This window comes from Macaca thibetana, chromosome X, assembly GCF_024542745.1.
Source record: "Macaca thibetana thibetana isolate TM-01 chromosome X, ASM2454274v1, whole genome shotgun sequence".
Lineage (NCBI taxonomy): Eukaryota > Metazoa > Chordata > Mammalia > Primates > Cercopithecidae > Macaca > Macaca thibetana.
The window spans coordinates 52,767,770-52,789,581 of NC_065598.1; the positions used below are offsets into that span (position 1 = coordinate 52,767,770).

The following is a 21,812-nucleotide window of genomic DNA, read 5'->3' on the forward strand; positions in this document are numbered from 1 at the left end:
TTGTCAGTTTGTCTGGGTCCCATGTCCTCCAGACTCGCTAAAGTACTCACCCCTTAATCCTTTCAGAAAACTTCCTCCTCTGAAAGCCTGAAACATTCATTTGACACCTAGCATGTGCTATAGGTACCGTTTTTTATCCCTTAAATGTATAGCTCAAAAAAGGAAAGCTCCTCGGCTCCCCGCAAGCCCAACCCCCAGAGATACTAACAAGGAGAGTGGCCTCTGGTCAGAAGAGTCTCAGGAGTGGCCCTAGTTGGTCCAGGGCCCTAAGGAAAGTGTATTTGGCACTGTAGAGCAAGAAAGGAAGCAGAGGGAGGCTTTTGCAATCACCAGGTGGGATGGATTTGAGAGCCAAGAGCTGAGGAGAGGTGAGAAGGCATCCCTGCAGCCTCAAGACAAAAGGAGAAAAGTGAGCGCCTTTTTCGCCCCAGGGCTGCCGCCAGGGAATGGGTCCTGCTTTTTCTGCTGCCAAAATTGCAGTGCCCTTCTCCGTTCCCCTGGTCCCTGACAAGGACCCCCAAAATCAGCTCTTGCCTTTCCCCTCCACTGAGACAAATTTGCAAACTCCCACATCTCTGTGGAAACGGCAGAGAGCAGGAGAGAAGAAAAAAGGAGAAAAAATCCACCCACATGCCAACAAACTGGAAAAAAAATAACCCGGGCCTTGTCGCACTCAGCTGTTGGCTTGCTGCTCCCTCCCACTGTGGCGGCTGCTCCTGCCTCCTGGACAGGGACCCGATGCTGTGCAGTTCCCCTTCCCATCTGGAGCTGGCTTTTGTCAATGCCCCTTGTCCCTACCCCCACCCCAGCTCTGGGAGAGAGACAGTCCTGGAGTCCAGGAGGAGGAAAGCTGGAAGGGAGGACTGGCAGAGCCACCCAGGGCTGTGGCTGACCACAGACTCTGCCCATCACCGTCTCCCAAACTATGGAGGGGACCTTCCTCCCCTCCCAGGGAAATAAGGAGATCGGGCACTGCCCACAAGCTGGCTCTACCAGGCCACTTCTGTCTCAGAGGCTGTCCCCTGCCTCTTCTGTCCTCCCTCCCCCAAGCCCTTCCCCTTGGCTGCCTCTCTCTACCATTTTCAAGCTCTGTTTTCAGTCTAACTCCTTCTATTTTCATCTTTTTGTGCCCTCGCCTTTCTTCACCTTCTGCTCCAGTTCTGGGCACCATATTTAAACAAAGCAAAACAAAACAAAATGGAGTATGTTGCTAGGAAAGGAGGGATGTAGAAATCATCGCTATTAGGGAAACGGAGATGCCTTGCCTGTAGGAAGGAGGATATGGACTCAGAGGAGCATGGAAGCATAGAAACACAAGGAGCTTTTTGGATAACCTTATTTTACAGATGAGGTGATCGAGGCCCAGAGAGGGAAGAAGACCTGGGGCTACCATGCAGAAGAGGGGACAGCTTTGTTCTGTGGGCCTCCAGAAAAAAGAAGAAGGACCAGTGAGTACGATTTATGAAAAGGCAGATTTATGTATTTATTTATGTATTTTGAGACAGAGTCTCACTCTCATTGCCCAGGCCGGAGTGCAGTGCCGTGATCTCAGCTCACTGCAGCCTCTGCCTCCAAGTTCAAGCAATTCTCCTGCCCTGGCCACCCGAGTAGCTGGGATTACAGGCACACACCACCACGCCTGGCTAATTTTTGTATTTTTAGTAGAGACAGGGTTTCACCATGTTGGCCAGGCTGGTCTTGAACTCCTGACCTCAAGTGATCTGTCCGCCTCAGCCTCCCAAAGTGCTGCTGTAACAAGCGTGAGCCGCCCAAGAAGGCAGATTTAAATGACAGTTTTGTTTCTTCCTTCTAAATTCGTATTCCTTTTGTTTTGTTTCTTTGCCTTGTTGTGCAGGATCTCCAGTTCAATTCTGACCAAAAGGGATGATAATGGGCATCCTTGTGCTGTTACTTATGTTAAAGGGGAAAGGTGTCAATGTTTCATCATTAGACATGGTCTTCACTGGAGTATTCGGAGGATTTTGGAGGATACTCTTTACTGTTTATCAGGTTGGGGAAGTTTCCTCTCATTCCTTTTTTTTTGTTTTTTTTTTAAGATAGGATCTTGCTCTGTTGCCCAGGCTGGAGTGCAGTGGCGCCATCACAGTTCACTGCAGCTTTGACCTCCCAGGCTCAAGCGATTCTCCCACCTCAGCCCCCCTAAGTAGCTGGGACCAGAGGTGTGTGCCACCACACCTGGCTATTTTTTGTAGAGATGAGGTTTCACCATGTTGCCCAGGCTGGTCTGGAACTCGGCTCAAGCGATCTTCCCATCTAAGCTTCCCAAAGTGCTGGGATTACAGGTGTCAGCCACCGTGCCCGGCTTGCTAAGAACCTCTTTTGTTATGAACAGGAGTTAAGTTTTATCAAATGCTTCCTCAGCATCTTTTCTAATGATCATACATTTTTCTCTTCTAATCTGTTTATATGGTCAAGAATGCAGCATTTAGTTCAAGAAGAGAGGTGAAATTTCTAACATACAAAACTATCCAAAGAAGCACTAGCCACCCCCACGGACCAAAGTAGTCAATTCCAAGTCACTGGAAATGTTCAAGTAGAAGTGCAGCCACTCAGTAAATATCTGGGTGTCAGGCACTGTTCTAGGTTCTGGCTACTTAGTGGTGAAGAAGATCCCTGCTCTCCTAGAGCTCACATTTTAGAGAAAGGATAACAGACACAAACAACCAAACAAATATATGAACAAGAACATTTCAAAAAGTCAAAAGTGTTATGAAAACAAATGAATAAAACAAAAAACAGTACAAAGGTAGTATGATAGGGTAAGGATGGAGAACAAGATGAAATAGGTTAGTCGGGGAAGGATTCTCCATGGAGGTGAGAATTGAGGTGAGCCTGAATGACAAGAAGTCATCAGTCATTTCATGAGGACCCAAAGGCGTGGGATCCCAGGGTGAGAGATGAGCTTGGTGTATTCAAGGGAATTCAGAAAGAAGTCCAACTGGAAGCAGCAAGAGGAAAGACTGGTACTAGATGAGGTAGGAAAGAAGTTCTGGAGTAAGATGGTGTAGGGCCATGCTAGCCATGGAAGACATTTAGTTTTTATTTCAGATACAATGAAAAGCCACTGGAGGATTTTGAGCTGGAAGTGACATGATCTGAATTTTGTCTTTTAAAGCTTACTCTGTCTGATGTGTGGAGAATGGGTTACAGTGGAGGCAAAACCAGAAACAAGAAGGTCAGCTAAGAGGCTAGTTATGAAGCCAGTTAGACAGTCCAGGCAAGAGACCATGATAGCTTGGGCTAGGATAGTGATTGTGGAGAAAGATATGTGGACAGATTTGAAATAGATTTTTACCTGGGCAGCACTATCAATCAATATGATCTAATTGAAATTTATAGATACTTCATCCAATAACAGCAGAATACACATTCTTCTCAAGCTGACATGGAACATGCACCAAGATAGACTGTATTCTGGGCCATATAACACACCTTAACAAATTCAAAAGGCTGAGTGTGGCGATCACACTGGTAATCCCAGAACTTTCGGGAGGTCAAGGCAGGAGGATTGTTTGAGGCCAGGTGTTCAAGACTAGCCTGGGCAATATAGCGAGACCCTTTCTCAACCAAAAAATTAAAAATAAAAAAATAGCTGGGCATTGTGGTGTGTACCTGTAGTTCCAGCTACTCAGGAGGCTGAGGCAGGAAGACCTCACAAGCCCAAGATTTCGAGGTTGCAGTGTGCTATGATTGCATCACTGCATTCCAGCATGAGTGACAGATTGACACCCTGTCTCTCTAAAAAAAAAAGAAAAGAAAAAAAACCCCCACAAATTTAAAATAATAGAAATCATACAAAGCATGCTCTCAAATCACAAAAGAAATAAAATGGAGCCGGGCGCGGTGGCTCATGCCTGTAATCCCAGCCCTTTGGGAGGCCGAGGTGGGCCGATCACGAGGTCAGGACATTGAGACCATCCTGGCTAACACGGTGAAACTCTGTCTCTATAAAACTACAAAAAAATTAGCCGGGCGTGGTGGTGGGCACCTATAGTCCCAGCTACTCGGGAGGCTGAGGCAGGAGAATGGCATGAACCCGGAAGCCGGAACTTGCAGTGAGCCGAGATTGCGCCACTGCACTCCAACCTGGGGGACAGAGCGAGACTGTCTCAAAAAAAAAAAGAAAGAAAATAGAAATCGTCCAGGTGCGGTGGCTCATGCCTGTAATCCTAGCACTTTAGGAGGCTGAGGTGGGCAGATTACCTGAGGTCAGGAGTTCAAGACCAGCTTGGCTAACATGGTGAAACCTCATCTCTATTAAAATACAACAATTAGCCGGGCATGATGGCGAGTGCCTGTAATCCCAGATACTCGGGAGGCTGAAGCAGGAGAATCGCTTGAACCGGGAGATGGTGGTTGCAGTGAGCCGAGATCGTGCCACTGCACTCCAGCCTGGGTGGGTAAGCCAGACTCCTTCTCGGAAAAAAAAAAAAGAAATAAAATAGAAACCAGTAACTGAAAGATGGCTAGGAAATCGCCAAATATTTGGAAATTAAACAACAAATTTCTTTTTTTTTTTTTTTTTTTTTTGAGACGGAGTCTGGCTCTGTCACCCAGGCTGGAGTGCAGTGGCTGGATCTCAGCTCACTGCAAGCTCCGCCTCCCGGGTTTACGCCATTCTCCTGCCTCAGCCTCCCGAGTAGCTGGGACTGCAGGCGCCCGCCACCTCGCCCGGCTAGTTTTTGTATTTTTTAGTAGAGACGGGGTTTCACCGTGTTAGCCAGGATGGTCTTGATCTCCTGACCTCGTGATCCGCCCATCTCGGCTTCCCAAAGTGCTGGGATTACAGGTTTGAGCCACCGCGCCTGGCCTAAACAACAAATTTCTAAATAACATAGAAGTCAAAGAAGAAGTCTCAAGATAAATTTTAAAATATTTCAAATTAAGTGAAAATAAAAATGCAACTTATTAAAATGTGTGAGATAGTAGAAAATCCCAAACAATCTATAGGGGGCACCACTCCTGGAACTAATGAAAATATATATAGCAAGGTCACAGGGTACAAGGTCAATACACAAAAAAATCAATTGCTTTCCTATATACCAGCAATGAACAATTAGAATTTGAAATTTTAGGAAAGCAATACTGTTTTCTTTCTTTCTTTCTTTCTTTCTTTCTTTCTTTCTTTCTTTCTTTCTTTCAGACAGAGTCTTGCTCTGTTGCCCAGGCTGGAGTGCAGTGGCATAATCTCGGCTCACTGCAACATCTGCCTCCCAGGTTCAAGCAATTCTCCTGCCTCAGCCTCCCAAGTAGCTGGGATTACAGGTGCACGCCACAACACCCGGCTATTATTTTTTTGTATTTTTAGTAGAGACAGGGTTTCACCATGTTGGCCAGGCTGGTTTCGAACTCCTGACCTCAAGTGATCCGCCCACCTCGGCCTCCCAAAATGCTAGGATTACAGGCATGAGCCACCACGCCCGGCCACAATACTGTTTTCAATAGCAGTAAAACAATGAAATACTTAGGAATAAATATAACAAAATATGTACTGGACCCAAATCTACAAAACTACAAAACATGAATGAAAGAAATCTAAATAAAGGGAGAGCTATTCCATGTTCATGAAAAAGAGGACTCAATATTTTTAGGATGTCATTTCTTTCCGACTTAATGTATATATTCAGTATCGTTTCAGTCAAAATCTCAGCAAGCTATATTACAGCAATACTGAAAAACAAAGTTGGAGGATTCGCACTATCTAATGTCAAGATACCACAGTACTATAAAGCTATGGTACACAAGACAGTGTGGTTGAGTGTGGAAAAAAACAAACTGTTTTTGCTCTGCTCTCACAGAACAATCAATACAGATTTCTGTGACCAGATGTGTGGGAGTACACACACTAAATGAGCAATCAGTTTTGTTGTGGACACTGGATGAATGTCCTCTAATTTCGTGTAATTTTGATACTAACTACCCGGAGATGGCGTCAGATCTCACAGGTTGAGAGCTGTCTCCAAGAATGCCATGTTCCCCTCGCTCATTCTCACCTCCGCCTTCAGATGTGACTCCTGGTTGTTTTACCAGTGTTTTTGACGGACTGGCTATAAACTAAGTTTCCACAACCCCCTCACTGAGTTCCATGAATTTGTTAGAGTAGCTCACAGAAAAGTTTCTATTCCAGATACAATGAAAAGGGGAAGTTGTCAAAGTTTCATTATTTCACCATTAGACATGGTCTTCACAGAACTCAAGGAAACACTTACTTACATACATTTATTTATTTATTTATTTATGTTTGTTTGTTTGTTTGTTTCAGTCTCGCTCTGTCCCCAGGCTGGAGTGCAGTGGCTCAATCTCGGCTCACTGCAACCTCCACCTCCCAGGTTCAAGTGATTCTCCTGCCTCAGCCTCCCAAGTAGTTGGGACTGCAGGCATACACCACCAGGCCCAGCTATTTTTTTTTTTTTTTTTTTTTTAGTAGAGACGGGGTTTCACCATGTTGGCCAGAATTGTCTCGATCTCCTGACTTCATGATCCACCCGCCTCAGCTCCCCAAAGAGCTGGGATTACAGGCGTAAGCCACCATGCCCGGCACTTACTTATATTTATTAGAATTTTGGGGTTTTTTAGTTAAATAATCATTTTATTGCTTGAGCACATAGACAATTTATGCGACCAGGGCAGAGGCTGTGGATGACTCATATTTCCAATCAAGAGGGAGGACTCGCTTAGTGTTATAATATCGGGCCAAATGATGAATCCGGCTATCAGAATCAGATAGCATTTAACATCCTTATCTGATTCGTGAGGGAGTCAGGCCCTTGGCCAGTTTGTCAATCTGCTCCTTCACGTCATCGGAAGTCAATGTCAGCCACCGGGAGCACGCATGCGACCCATGATGGCAGCAATCAGGCAGCAAAAGGATAATGGATTATTATAAGGAATATTACAAGGAACATAGATGAAAAGATGCATGGGGCAAGGCCTGTGGGAAGGGGCACAGTGCTTCACGCCTTCTTCGAGTATGCCACCCTCCAGGAGCCTCCACGTGTTTTGCTGTCCGGAATCTCCCCAAGCTCTGGCCTTTTGGGTTGTTATGGAGGCTTTATTATGCAGGCATGATTGATTAAATCATTGACATTGTGATCAGCTGAACCTTCTGGGCCCCTTCCCCCTCCCCCGAGGTGGGGAAATGGGGCAGAAAGTCTCAACTCTCTAATCCTGCCTTGGTCTTTTTGGGGACCAATCCCCAGTCCTGAAGCTACCTAGGGGCTGTTGGCTATCAGCCAACTCATTAACATATAAAAAGCCATCACTTTGGAGATTTTAAAGGATTTTAGGAGTTGTATATCAGGAAAGGGGGGGGGGACCAAATATACACTTTATAATAATCACCGCGGTGTTAAAGAAAGAATGCACACAGAGATCAATAGAACAGAGTGGAATATATTTTGAGGTAAAGCCAACAGATCTTCTTGTAAATATGAATTGAGGAAAAAGAAGGAATCGAGGACCATCTGTAAGAGATGGGGGAAAGATCAGGTTAGAGAATGTAAAATGTCTTCCCAACTTTAAGTTTTAATCAAGGATTTTCGGGTCTATGATTCTTTGAGCTGCCCTCCATATTCCTCCTAACACTATAGCTATTCTTGGGGCTGAGGTCTCCCTAATTACTGGCCCCACACCTCCAAGCTCAGCCCCCCTCCCACTTCCCTTTCCTCTTCTATGGAGGGGTGTTGAGGGCTCTGCCAGTGGGAGCCAATGAGCAGGGTGAATGCTGCCTCTAGTCTTGGTCTGAAGAGGCTTCAAGCTATGTGTGTCAAAGATCCCAGTGCCCTACAATCAGTGTGTTAATGAAGCAAGAGACAAGCTGGGGAAGGGAAAGAGAATGAGTGAACGAGAAAAGAAGATGAAGAAAGAGATGGGGGAGAGGGGGAAAGGAAAAAAGAGTAAGTGATCTGTGGGCATGTGGGGAGGGGAGCAGGCCACATTGGCACACCTGGGGCCCACAGCATCCAGCACTGCTGGCCTCTGTCCATGGCCACAGCAAGATCCCCCCATTTGCAGCTGTAAGAGAGCAAAGAGGTTGTTATTGGGAGACACAGTCCTCTGTAGTGACTACATCTGGTCGGGTGGGAGGATGGATGACAAGGAATGGGTGCATTTAGAGAAGTGGTTCTAAACCTTTTGTTCAGTCACAGACCTGTCTGAGAATGTGATGAAAGTGATGGCCTGCACACTCTCCCCAGAAAAATGCCACTAGACATCATCATACCAAATTTTGTCTACAATTCAGCACGTTCATGGATGCTCTGGAATCCTCCAGGATCCATGAGCCTGTGTCAAATCTCTGACTTATAGAATATTAGGAGATAAAAATCAACATGATTAGTGATGGATTGTATGTGATGGCTGATAGAGTGGGTCGGAAAGGAAGCCTGGGTTTAATGGCTGAGGTAGCTGAGTGGATGATGGAACCATTCACTGAGACAGAGAACACCCAAAGGGGAACAGGTTTCTGGGGAAAATATTGACTTCAGTTTTGGACCTGCCAAATTTTAAGTGTCTGGAATGTCCAAGGGGAGATTTCCAGGAGGTAGTTGGACATATGAATATGAAGTGCAGGAAAGAAATATAGGCTGGAGCGAAAAAGTTGGGAACCATCAACACGTAGATGGTTATTAAAGCTATAGGAATGGGTGAGGTCATCTACCAAGACTGCACAGAATGAGAGCCTGAACGTACAAATAGACAATGGCCAGACCGTATATAAAAACAGAACTCTGACCTACAACCTGCAGTAACCTGCCCAGGAAGCCCACTTCTTATGTATAATAAACAGCCCAGGAAGCCAGCCTGCCTTAAGTCAGACTTGCAGGAAACCAGCTTGCCACCTCTAGTGACAATCCAGGAAGCTAAGCAAATATTTCTCTAACAATTGGCCCTGGCCGGGCGTGGTGGCTCACGCCTGTAATCTCAGAACTTTGGGAGGCCAAGGTGGGCGGATCACCTGAGGTCAGGAGTTCGAGACCAGCCTGGTCAACATGGTGAAACCTCATCTCTACTAATAATACAACAATTAGCTGGGTGTGGTGGAATGTGCCTGTAATCCCAGATCCTCCAGAGGCTGAGGCAGGAGAATCACTTGAACCTGGGAGGCGAAGACTGCAGGGAGCCAAGATCATACCACTGCACTCCAGCCTGGGTGACAGAGTGAAACTGTGTCTGAAAAAAAAAAAAAAAAAAATTGGCCCAAATGGCCAGGACTTGATGAATAACTAACAGCTTCCCTAATTTTTGTCCCTGCTTCCAACTTAGTACTAACCAGAGAAAGACAAATATGTATCCCCAACCAACCACAAAGGCCACCCCGCTTCTAGCTAGCCGCCTCCAGCTTCCCCCACCAATAGCCTCCAGTCAGGGCACACCTGAAGCCTTCCCTTTTCTCCATGCTAAAGCTTTCCCACTGCTCTGCCTGCCTTTGAGTCTTTGCCAATAGGAAAGTGATGGTGGCCGACTCCCTTGCTATAGCAAGTGCTGAAAAAATAGGCTTTGCTTTTCTTATTTGGTGAGTCTTCATTTATTTCCACAAAAATGAGAAAAAGGCTGGGACATAGCCTTATGGAACACCAGATTCTAAGGAAAGGGCAGAGGAAGAGGGGCCCACAAAAGGGACTGAGAAGTAGTGGCCAAACAGTAAAGAGTAAAGCCAGGAGAGTGCGGTGTCACAGAAACCAAGGGCCAATCTTCCAAATGGAGGGGAGAGCTCAACAGTGCCAAATGTTACTCAGACAACAACTGAGTAACAACAGTGCCAAATATTACTGGCACTGGCTGCATGGCCTGTGGACTATGGGACAGTCCCTGTTCCATGGCTGTGTGCTGCTGGTCATCAATACACTGGGCTGTGGTATGCTTATGGTGGCCCGGGACATTGCGTGACAGTCCTGGGAGGTCTACACCCAGCTGACCAGATGTTCCACAGGTGGCACTCAGTGAGCATGTTTGCAGTGGATGGCAACGTGGATCCTTTCCCGCACTACTGGTACCTCTGTCTGGACTGCCTACTCCCTGTGTCTGGCCTCTGTGGCCTCCCAAGTGCCCTCAGGAAGGTCCTCATGGATCAGCTGGTAGCCTCTCCCATGCCGAGCATATGATACTTCTTGGGCCTTGGCTGCCTGGAAGGCCAGACGCTGGGAGAGAGCTGCCAGGAGCTGCAGGACAAGTTCTGGGAATTCTACAAGGCTGACTGGTGCATGTGGCCGGCTGCACGCTGGTGAACTTTCCCTTTGTGTACACCCCACTCCCAGTTCCGAGTCACCTACATCAATGGCCTGACATTGGGCTGGGACACATATCTGTCCTACCTGAAGTACCCGTTCCTCTGACACCCCAGGCTATATGGCCTGGGCACCTGAGCAGACTAAGCTGCCCCCCCCTCCCCAGGGGCAAGATGCAAGACTGACTCCCAGAAGGGGAACAGGGTTGAGCGTGGTGGGTCATGCATGTAATCCCAGCACTTTGGGAGGCCAGAAGTTTGAGACTAGCCTGGGCAACATGGCAAAACCCTGTCTCTACAGAAAATACAAAAATTAGGCTGGGCGCCCGGCCTTATTTATTTATTTATTTCATACACCTGGAATTTATTTTGGCGTAAGGAATTAGATAGAGATCCAATTTCATTTTCACCAAAATCACAAGCCAGTTATCCCGACACCACTTATTATACAATCTATATTTTCACCAATGAATTAAAATATCTGTCAATTACTAAACTGTCCATAGGCAAAGTTTTTTTTCTGAACTTTCTATTGTGTTCCACTGATCTAGTCAGTTTTGTACTGGTATCACTGTTTAATTCCTATAGCCTCACAATGTCTTTCAATAAGTGCTAAGAATAGTTGGTACGCATTAATCAATTTCAGAATTTTCTTGATTATTTCTAGATGTTTACTCTTCTAAAGGGATACAGTTTAGAAATGTAATATCAACTAAAAATTATTTGGGTTGCATTAAATTTATAAATTAATTTGGAGAGTATTAACATTTTAATAAATGAGTTTGCCCATCCAGGAACCAGGTATGTCTCCCTGTTTATTCAAATATGTTATATCCAGCCAGGTGCGGTAGATCACACCTGCAGTCCCAGCTACTCCAGAGGCTGAGGCGGAAGGATTGCTTGAGCCCCAAAGTTGGAGACTGCAGTGAGAAATGATCGCACTGCTGCACTCCAGCCTGGGTGACAGACTGAGACCCCATTCTAAAAAACACAAAACCTGGCCGGGGGCAGTGGCTCATGCCTGTAATCCCAGCACTTTGGGAGGCCGAGGCGGGTGGATCACCTGAGGTCAGGAGTTTGAGACCAGCCTGGCCAACATGGCGAAACCCTGTCTCTACTGAAAATACAAAAATTCCCCAGGCATGGTGGAGGCCACCTGTAATCCCAGCTACTTGGGAAGCGGAGGCAAGATAATCGCTTAAACTGGGAGGCAGAGGTTGCAGTGAGCCGAGATCGTACCACTGCACTCCAGCCTGGGCGACAGAGGGAGATTCCATCTCAAAAAACAAAACAAAACAAAACAAAAACCCCCCACAAAACACAAAAACCCCAAATATATCCTATAGGGGAGCTTTTTTTTTTTTTTTTTTTTTGAGACGGAGTCTAGCTCTGTCACCCAGGCGGGAGTGCAGTGGCTCAATCTCGGCTCACTGCAACCTCCACCTCCCAGGTTCAAGCGATTCTCCTGCCTCAGCCTTCTGAGTAGCGCCCACCACCACACCTGGCTAATCTTTGTATTTTTAGTAAAGACGGGGTTTCACCATGTTGGTCAGGCTGGTCTCGAACTCCTGACCTTGTGATCCACCCACCTTGGCCTCCCAAAGTGCTGGGATTACAGGCGTGAACCACCACGCCCGGCCAAGGGGAGCTTCTTAACTATAGAGTGAGATTTCCAGAAGCTACAGTAGAAAGGTTTTGAAGGAAGCAAAGCAGTTCAAGATTGGCTCAAGGGAGGGAAAATGCAGAGTGTAAGAAATACAGGTGAGGCCAGGCGCAGGGGCTCACACCTGCAATCCCAGCACTCTGGGAGGCTGGGATGGGAGGACTGCTTGAGTCCAGGAGTTCCAGACCAGCCTGAGCAACATAACAAGACCTTGTCACTACAAAAATAAATAAATAAATTAAATAAAAATAAAAATAAAAATTAGCCAGTTGTGTCAGTGCATGCTTGTAGTCCCAGCTACCCAGGAGTCTGAAGTGGGAAGATCTCTTGAGCCCTGGAGTTTGAGGCTGCAGTGAGCTATGATAGTGCCACTGCATTCCAAACTGGGTGACATGGCAAGACCCTGCCTCAAAAAATAAAAAGAAATACGGGAGCGAGCAGATGATAAAAGGAGTTTATATAAAAGATGGTTACTGTATTAGTTATCTATTGCTGAGTAACAAATGGCCACAAATTTTGTGGCTTAAAACAACATTTCGGCCGGGCGCAGTGGCACATGCCTGTAATCCCAGCACTTTGGGAGGCTGAGGCAGGTGAATCATCTGAGGTCAGGAGCTCGAGACCAGCCTGACTAACATGATGAAACCCCATCTCTACTAAATACAAAAAAGAATTAGCCAGCGTGATGGTGCATGCCTGTAATCCCAGCTATTTGGGAGGTTGAGGCAGAAGAGTCACTTGAACTGTGAAGGCGGAGGTTGCAGTGAGCCAAGATCACACCACTGCACACCAGTTTGGGCAACAAGAGTGAAAGCCCATCTCAAAAAAAGAAAAGAAAATAGAAAAAAGAAAAAAAGAAAGCCACAACATTTATTCATCTAATAGTTTCTGCAGATTAGGAATCTACACATAGCTTAACTAGGTCCTCTGCTTCAGGGTCCCTCACAAGACTGTAATCAGGGTGTCATCCAGGGCTGGAGTCTCATCTGAAGGCTTGACAGAGGAAGGAGCCACCTCCAAGATCACCTGGTTATTGGCAGATTTTCAATTCGTCAAAGACTGTTAGACTGACAGCCTCAGTTTCTGGCTGGATGCTGCTCTTCAGTTCCTTGCCACATGGACCTCCCCAACATGGCAGCTTGCTTCATCAAAGCCAACAAAAGAGATAATCATAGTCTAGCAAGCTACAAAGCATAGTTTTATAGTTTTTTGTTGTTATTGTTTTTGTTTTTTGAGACAGGACCTTGTTCTGTCGCCCAGGCTATAGTGCAGTGATGTGATCACAGCTCACTGCAGCCTCAACCTTCTGGGCTCAAGTGATTCTCCCACCTCAACCTCTTGGGTAGCTGGGACTACAGGTGTATGCCACCACGCCTTGCTAATTTTCTTTTCTTTTCTTCTCTTATTCTTTTTTTTTTTTTTTTTGTTGTTGTTGTTGTAGAGATAGGATCTCACTAAGTTGCCCAGCCTGGTTTCAAACTCCTGTGCTCAAGCGATCATCCTGCCTCAGCCTCCCAAAGTGCTGGGATTACAGGTGTGAGCCACCACACCCGGTCAGAAGTCACAGTCTTTTTTTTTTTTTTTTTTTTTTGAGACAGAGTCTTGCTCTGTCACCCAGGCTGGAGAGAAATGACACGATCTTGGCTCACTTGGTTCACACTATTCACCCAGGAGGCAGAGGTTGCTGTGAGCCGAGATCGCGCCATTGTGCTCCAGCCTGAGCAACAACAGCGAAACTTTGTCTCAAAAAACAAAACAAAACAAAACAAACAAACAAAAAATAACAAAGGGGTGAATACCAAGAGTCTGGATCATTGGGGATCATCTTAGAGGTTACCTGCCACAGTTACTAACAAGTATAAGTGATGGTAGGTTTGGTAGCATTAACTAACTCAAAATTTGCTGAAGGAGTGTCCCTGAAATTCACTGGCACATGAGGTAAAGAAGGGACACGGATCACTGGGGTTCTCCTGTAACCTAGATCAATTATATTTTCTTTTCTTTCTGTTTCTTCTTTTTTTTTTTTTTTTTTTTTTTTTTTTAGACGGAGTCTTGCTCTGTCACCCAGGCTGGAGTGTAGTGGCTGGATCTCAGCTCACTGCAAGCTCCGCCTTCCGGGTTTACGCCACTCTCCTGCCTCAGCCTCCTGAGTAGCTGGGACTACAGGTGCCCGCCACCTAGTTTTTTGCATTTTTTTAGTAGAGACGGGGTTTCACCGTGTTCGCCAGGATGGTCTCAATCTCCTGACCTCGTGATCCGCCCGTCTCGGCCTCCCCAAGTGCTGGGATTACAGGCTTGAGCCACCGCGCCCGGCCTTTTTTTCTTTTTTTTTTTTTTTTTGAGACGGAGTCTCACTCTGTCACCCAAGGTGGAGTGTAGTGGTATGATCTCGGCTCACTGCATTCTCCATCTCCCAGGTTCAAGCGATTCTCCTGCCTCAGCCTCCCAAGTAGCTGGGACTACAAGCACCCGCCACTATGCCCAGCTAATTTTTGTATTTTTAGTAGAGACAGGGTTTCACCATGTTGGCCAGGCTGGTCTCGAACTTCTGACCTCAAATGATCTGCCCGCCTCAGCCTCCCAAAGTGCTGGGATTACAGGCGTGAGCCACCATGCCCGGTGATCAATTATATTTTCAAGAGAATTATGGTCTCTGATGGAAGAGGAAACCCCTAGGCTCATAAGGCTAAGTAGATTATAACCATTTCCAGCTGGGTGAGGTGGCTCATGCTTATAATCCTAGTACTTTGGGAGGCTGAGGCAGGAGGATGGCTTGAGCCCAGGAGTTTGAGACCAGCCTGGGCAACAAAGCAAGATCCTGTCCCTACCAAAAAAAAAAAAAAAAAAAATTATCTCGGCATGGTGGCATGCACCTGTAGCCCCAGCTACTTGGGAGGTGAAAGTGGAGGATTGCTTGAGCCCAGGAATTCAAGGCTGCAGTGAGCTGTGATCACACTACTGCACTCCAGCCTGGGGGACAGAGTGAGACCCTGTCTCTAAAAAACAAAATAAATAAATAAATAAATAAATAGTAACCACCTCCATTTGTGTAGCACTTTATGGTTTACAAATCTGCTTTTGGAGTCATTATTTAATTTGATTCTCTTAACAACTCTGTGAGGTAGCCAGGCAAGAGAACAAAAGTTCAAAGAGGCTACGTGGCTACCCCTGATCTCACAATCAGTGGGTAGCAGAGCTGGGACTAGAGCCTCAGTCTTCAAATTCCTAACCTATTACACTGGAGTGATTTATCCAAAATCCAGAGATATGCCATTTTCCCCCTTCAATGGCTTCTCCCACCATTTTCTTCCCCCTCTGGGTTCTTTTTGTTTGTTTGTTTGTTTTTGAGATGGAGTGTTGCTCTGTCACCCAGGCTGGAGTACAGTAGCACAATCTTGGCTCACTGCAACCTCCAACTCCCGGGTTCAAGTGATTCTCCTGCCTCAGCCTCCTGAGGAGCTGGGATTACAGGCGCGAGCCACCACACCTGGCTAATTTTTGTATTTTTAGTAGAGATGGGGTTTCACCATGTTGGTCAGGCTGGTCTCGAACTCCTGACCTCGTGATCCGCACGCCTCGGCCTCCCAAAGTGCTGGGATTACAGGCGTGAGCCACCGTGCCCTCTCTGGGTTCTTATCCTGGCTCAGTTATTACTAGCCAGTAAGTCAACCTTACTTCACCTCCTAGAATTATTGTAGGGATCAGAGAAAATATTTGTGAAACTCCCATCACACTGCCTGGCACACAGTAAGTGCTCACTAAATGCAAATTATAAGCTATTATTATCCTTTCAACTGTTCCAGCCCACCCTCATTGCTAATCACCTCTACTTCTGCTCCTTCCCCCGAATCTCTGTGGTACCACATCCCAAGGTACAACTTGCTTTCAGAAGACACCAACACCCAACAACTTTTACAGGCCTATTTCCCAACACTTCCAACAAAGAGCATTTGATTGTCAGTAACGTGGCTTCAGCTTTTTTTTTTTTTTTTTTTTCAAACAAGAAAGAAAACTCTTAAAATATAGTTATAACACCTAGTGCCCAAATCTAGGTTACTAAATGCCATTCTCTAGTAAAAAGAGACAGGGCTCCTTGGGAAAATGGCTGGTTCCAGGGCTGCGGCAGGGAAAGTATAAGATGGGCCTGCAGCATCTTGTGGTGCCAGAAAACAAGGAATTGTTCAAAGAGAGATGAAGATGTGTCCAAGGACACAGGAGATTAGAGATGTCCTACTGGTCAAATATGGGACATTTAAACATCAAAATAAAGAATAGTTTAATGTGTTATAACCCACTGAGTAAAGGAGACGACCATAGTCCATGAGGATATAAATAAATAAACGTAGGAGAAAGAAAAGTGCTCCCTTATACTGGAAAGCCAACCAAGACACGTCAAAAGAAAGATGGCATTTGAAAATCAACATTTGTCGACCTCGGCCATAATAATTGTTCCAGGTGAGAATCGTCAGTGAACGGTAAAACTAGTGGGTGAAAGTTTGAGTAACAGTATATTTACGTAAGCCCAATGCATCTCCCCACAAGATACTACAGTAACTTTACAGCAGAGAAACCCAATGGACACTACCTTAACCAAGTGATGCAAGTTTGCATTGCCATTAATGGGACAATCAGACACCATGTGCATCCTGATATGATGCACTGAAAGAGATACAGCATCACTTCTGTGAGATTCCTACCAAAATGCATAACCTGAGTCTTATTATGAGGAAGCATCAGACAAACTCGAATTGAGGGACTGTCCAAAAATAACTAGCCTGCACTCTCCAAAAATGTCAGTGTCATGAAACACAGAGAAAGACTGAGGGACTCTTCCATATGGAAGGAGACTACAGAGCTATAACAACCAAATGCACATTATTCAGAGGATTTTTTTTTTTTGCTACAAAGACTATTGTTGAGGAAATTTGTGAGTTCTAAATAAGGTCTGTAGATTCTATATATAATAGTATTGTTATCGATGTGAATTTCCTGATTTTTAATAATTATTCAGTGTTTATATAACACAATTCCTTATTTTAGGAAATACTCATTGAAGTATTTAGGAATAAAAAGGCATCATGTCTGCAACTGACTATCAATTGGTTCAGGGGAAAATATAAATATATATAAAGAATATACATAAAGAATACACATATAAATATATAGATAGATAGATACATAAACAGATCAATAGATCAATGGAACAGAATACATCTGTAAGACAGAGGAAGAAACAGAGTAGGCTAAACAAATGTGGTAAAATGTGAACATTTAACAAATCTAGGTGAAGAGTATACAGCAATTCTTTGTACTATTCTTGAAACTTTTCTGTAAGTCTGAAATTGTCAAAATAAAAATTCAAAAAAATCCTAATGGAAAAAAACATAGCTAAAAAACATCTACAGCTGGGCATGGTGGCTCATGCCTGTAATCCCAACACTTTGGGAGACCAAGGCGGGTGGATCTCTTGAGGTCAGGAGTTTGAGACCAGCCTGGCCAACATGGTGAAACCCTGTCTCTACTAAAAATACAAAAATTAGCCAGGCGTGGTGGTGGGCACCTGTAATTCCAGCTACTCAGGAGGTTGAGACAGGAGAATCACTTGAACCAGGGAGGCGGAGATTGCAGTGAGCCACAATACACCACTGCACTCCAGCCTTGGCGACAGAGCAAGAATCTGTCTCAAAAAAACAAAAATCCCGGCCGGGCGCGGTGGCTCAAGCCTGTAATCCCAGCACTTTGGGAGGCCGAGACGGGCGGATCACGAGGTCAGGAGATCGAGACCATCCTGACTAACACGGTGAAACCCCATCTCTACTAAAAAATACAAAAAACTAGCCAGGCGTGGTGGCGGGCGCCTGTAGTCCCAGCTACTCGGGAGGCTGAGGCAGGAGAATGGCGTCAACCCAGGAGGCGGAGCTTGCAGTGAGCTGAGATCCGGCCACTGCACTCCAGCCTGAATGGCAGAGCGAGACTCCGCCTCAAAAAAAAAAAAAAAAAAAAAAAATCCCAGCACTTTAGAAGGCCAAGGTGGACTAATTGCTTGAGCCCAGGAGTTTGAGACCAGCCTGGGCAATGTGGCAAAACCTAGTCTCTACAAAAATTAGCCAGGGTGTTGGCATGCACCTGTGGTCCCAGCTACTCAGGAGGCTGAAGTGGGAGCAGTGCTTGAGCCTGGCAGGTTGAGGCTGCAGTAAGCCATAATTGCACCACTGCACTCTAGCTTGGGCAACAGAGCGAGACTCTACCTCAAAATAAACAAACAAAAAAAAAGGCCAGGTGTGATGGCTCATGCCTGTAATCCCAGCACTTTGGGAGGCCAAGTTGGGTGGATCACCTGAGGTCAGGAGTTCAAGACTAGCCTGACCAATATGGTGAAACCCTGTCTCTACTAAAAACACAAAATTAGCTGGGTGTGGTGGCGCATGCCTGTAATCCCAGTTGCTTGGGAGGCTGAGGCAGGAGAATCTCTTGAACCCAGGAAGCAGAGGCTGCAGTGAGCTGAGATTGTGCCATTGCACTCCAGCCTACGCAACAAGAGTGCAACTCTGTCTCAAAAAAAAAAAAAAAAAAAAAAATCTACAAAAAACCTATAGCTAGTGCCATATTTACTGGTGAGAAACTAGAAACTTTCTCCCCAAGGTCAGGAACAAGCCATGGATGTCTGCTCTCACTCCTCCTATTTAATATCATACTAGAAGTCCTAGCTAATGCAATACGACAAGAAAAGGTACACAGATTAGGATGGAATAAATAAAATAATCTCTCTTTGCAGATGACATGACTGTTATGTTTAAAATCCCAAGGAATCAACAACCAAAAAAAAACCTCCTGGAACTAATAAGCAATTATAGCAAGGTTGCAGGATACAAGGTTAATATATAAAAGTCAAGTGCCTTCTTCTTTTTTTTTTTTTTTTTAAATAGAGACAGGGTCTCACTATGTTACCCAGGCTGGTCTTGAACTCCTGGGCTCAAGTGATCCTCCTGCCTTGGCCTCTCAAAGTGCTAAGATTACAGGTGTGTCCAGCCTCAAGTGCTTTCTTTTTTTTTTTTTTTTGAGACGGAGTCTCGCTCTGTCGCCCAAGCTGGAGTGCAGTGGCCGGATCTCAGCTCACTGCAAGCTCCGCCGCCCGAGTTTACGCCATTCTCCCGCCTCAGCCTCCCGAGTAGCTAGGACTACAGGCGCCTGCCACCTCGCCCGGCTAGTTTTTTGTATTTTTTAGTAGAGACGGGGTTTCACCGTGTTAGCCAGGATGGTCTTGATCTCCTGACCTCGTGATCCGCCCGTCTCGGCCTCCCAAAGTGCTGGGATTACAGGCTTGAGCCACCGCGCCCGGCCAAGTGCTTTCTTATATACCAGCAATGAATAGTTGGAATTTAAAATAAAAAACACAGTATCACATTAGCACCAAGAAAACGAAATATTTAGGAATAAATCTAACAAAATATATACAAGATCTACATGAGGAAAACTATAAAACTCTGAAATAAATCAAAGAAAATATAAATAAATGGAGAGCTATTTATTGTATATAGATAGGAGGACTCAATATTATCAAGACATTAGCTCTTGCCAACTTGATCTATAGATTCAGCACAATTCCAAACAAAATCCCACTAAGTTATTTGTTGGGTATCAACAAATTAATTCTATTTTTTTTTTTTTCCGAGATGGAGTCTTGCTCTGTCACCCAGGCTGGGAGTGCAGTAATGCGATCTCGGCTCACTGCAACCTCCACTTCCCGGGTTCAAGCAATTTTCCTGCCTCAGCCTCCCCAGTAGCTGGGATTACAGGCTCCCGCCACTGAGCCCAGCTAATTTTTGTATTTTTAGTAGAGATGGGGTTTCACCATGTTGGCCAGGCTGCTCTCGAACTCCTGACCTAGCAATCCACCCGCCTCATCCCCCCAAAGTGCTGGGATTACAGGCATAAGCCACCGCGCCCGGCCACTAATTCTAAATTTTATCTGGAAAGGCAAAGGAGCCAGAATAACCAACACAATATTGAAGGAGAAAAACAAAGTCAGAAGACTGACACTACCTGACTTCAAGACTTACTATATAAAGCTACAGTTATCAAGATAGTGTGGTATTGATAAAAGAATAGACAAATAGATCAATGGAACAGAATAGACAGCCCAGAAACAGACACACACAAATATAACCGACTTTTGACAAAGGAGCGAAGGCAATTCAATGGAAGAAGGATAACCTTTTCGACAAAATGGTGCTGGAACAACTGGACATCTACATGCAAAAACATTCATCTAGACACAGACCATACACCTTTCGCAAATATTAACTCAAAATGGATCACAGGCCTAAGTATAATATGCAAAAATACAAAATTCCTAGAAGGTGACATAAGAGAAAATCCAGGTGACTTTGGCTTTAGCAATGACTTTTAACTTTTTTTTTTTTTTTTTTTTTGACACAGGGTCTCACTCCGTCACCCAGGCTGGAGTGCATGGCACAATCCAGGCTCACTGCAACCTCTGCCCCCCAGGCTCAAGTGAGCCTCCCACCTCAGCCTCCCAAGTATCTGGGATCACAGGTGCACACCACCATGCCCAAATAATTTTCTGTATTTTTAGTAGAGACGCGGTCTCGCCATGTTGCCCAGGCTGGCAATAACTTTTTAGATACAACACCAAATGCCTAATGCATAAAAGAAAAAAACACCAAATGCACAATGCATAAAAGAAAAAACTGATAAATTTGGTTTCATTAAAATTAAAAACCTGTGCTCTACTGAAGATACGTTTAAGAGAATGAAAAGACAAGCCACAGAATGGGGAAAATATCTGCAAAACACATATCTAATAAAGAACTGGTATCTAAAAGACACAATTACCTCTTAAAACTCAACAATAAGGCTAGACACGGTGGCTAATGCCTGTAATCCCAGCACGTTGGGAGGCCAAGGTGAGTAGATTGCTTGAGTCCAGGAGTGCAAGACCAGCCTGGGCAACATGGCAAAATGCCATCCCTATAAGAAAAAACAATAATAATTTTTTTTTTTTTTTTTTTTTGAGATGAAGTCTTGCACTCTCTCCTGGGCTGGAGTGTAGTGGCGTGATCTTGGCTCACTGCAACCTCCGCCTCCTAGGTTCAAGTGATTCTACTGCCTCAGCCTCCCAAGTAGCTGGGATTACAGGCGCCCACCACTACGCCCAGCTAATTTTTTGTATTTTTAGTAGAGACAAGGTTTCACCACGTTGGCCAGGCTGGTCTTGAACTCCTGACCTCGTGATTCACCCACCTCAGCCCCCCAAAGTGCTGGGATTACACACGTGAACCACCACGCCCGGCCAGTAGTTCTCTTTTAAAAAGGAAAAAACCCTCAACGATAAGAATGTAAACAATCCAATTTAAAAGTGGGCAAAAGATCTGAACAGACACCTCAGCAAAGAAGATATACAGATGATGGCAAAGAAGCATATGAAAAGATGCTCAACATCATGTATCACTAGGGAATTGAGAATTAAAATAACAATAAGATATCACCACACCCCTATTAGAATGGTTAAAATCCAAAACACTGGCAGCATCAAATGCTGACAAGGAATGTAGAGCAACAGGAATCCTCATTGCAAAGTGGGAATGTAAAATAGTACAGCCACGTTGGATTAGCTCCTTACAAAGATAAACATACTCTTACCATATAATCCAGCAATCGTGCTTCTTGATATTTACCCAAAATGACCTGAAAATTTATGTCCACATAAAAATCTGCACATGAATGTTTATAGTAGTTGTTTTCAAAGTTACTAAAACTTGGAAGCAACCAAGGTGACTGAGAAAACACACTGTGGTACATCCATTCAATGGAATACTATTTGGCAATAAAAAATGAGCTATCAAGCCATGAAAAGACATGGAGGAAACTTAAATGCATATT

General features: G+C 45.1%; 1 protein-coding gene across 6 annotated transcripts in view; it reads left to right on the top strand.

The window, feature by feature from the left end:
* TSR2 (TSR2 ribosome maturation factor) overlaps nucleotides 1–21,812 on the top strand; it is a 1,158,091-nt gene that overhangs the window by 50,792 nt on the left and 1,085,487 nt on the right. Inside the window, exon 1 of one of the 6 annotated variants that reach the window (XM_050777057.1) lies at nucleotides 7,329–7,332. The exons of the other annotated variants lie outside the window; for them this stretch is intronic. The gene's annotated coding sequence lies outside the window, so the exon portion shown is untranslated. Of the gene's footprint in view, nucleotides 1–7,328; nucleotides 7,333–21,812 lie in introns of those variants that run through there. 6 annotated transcript variants of the gene reach the window in all.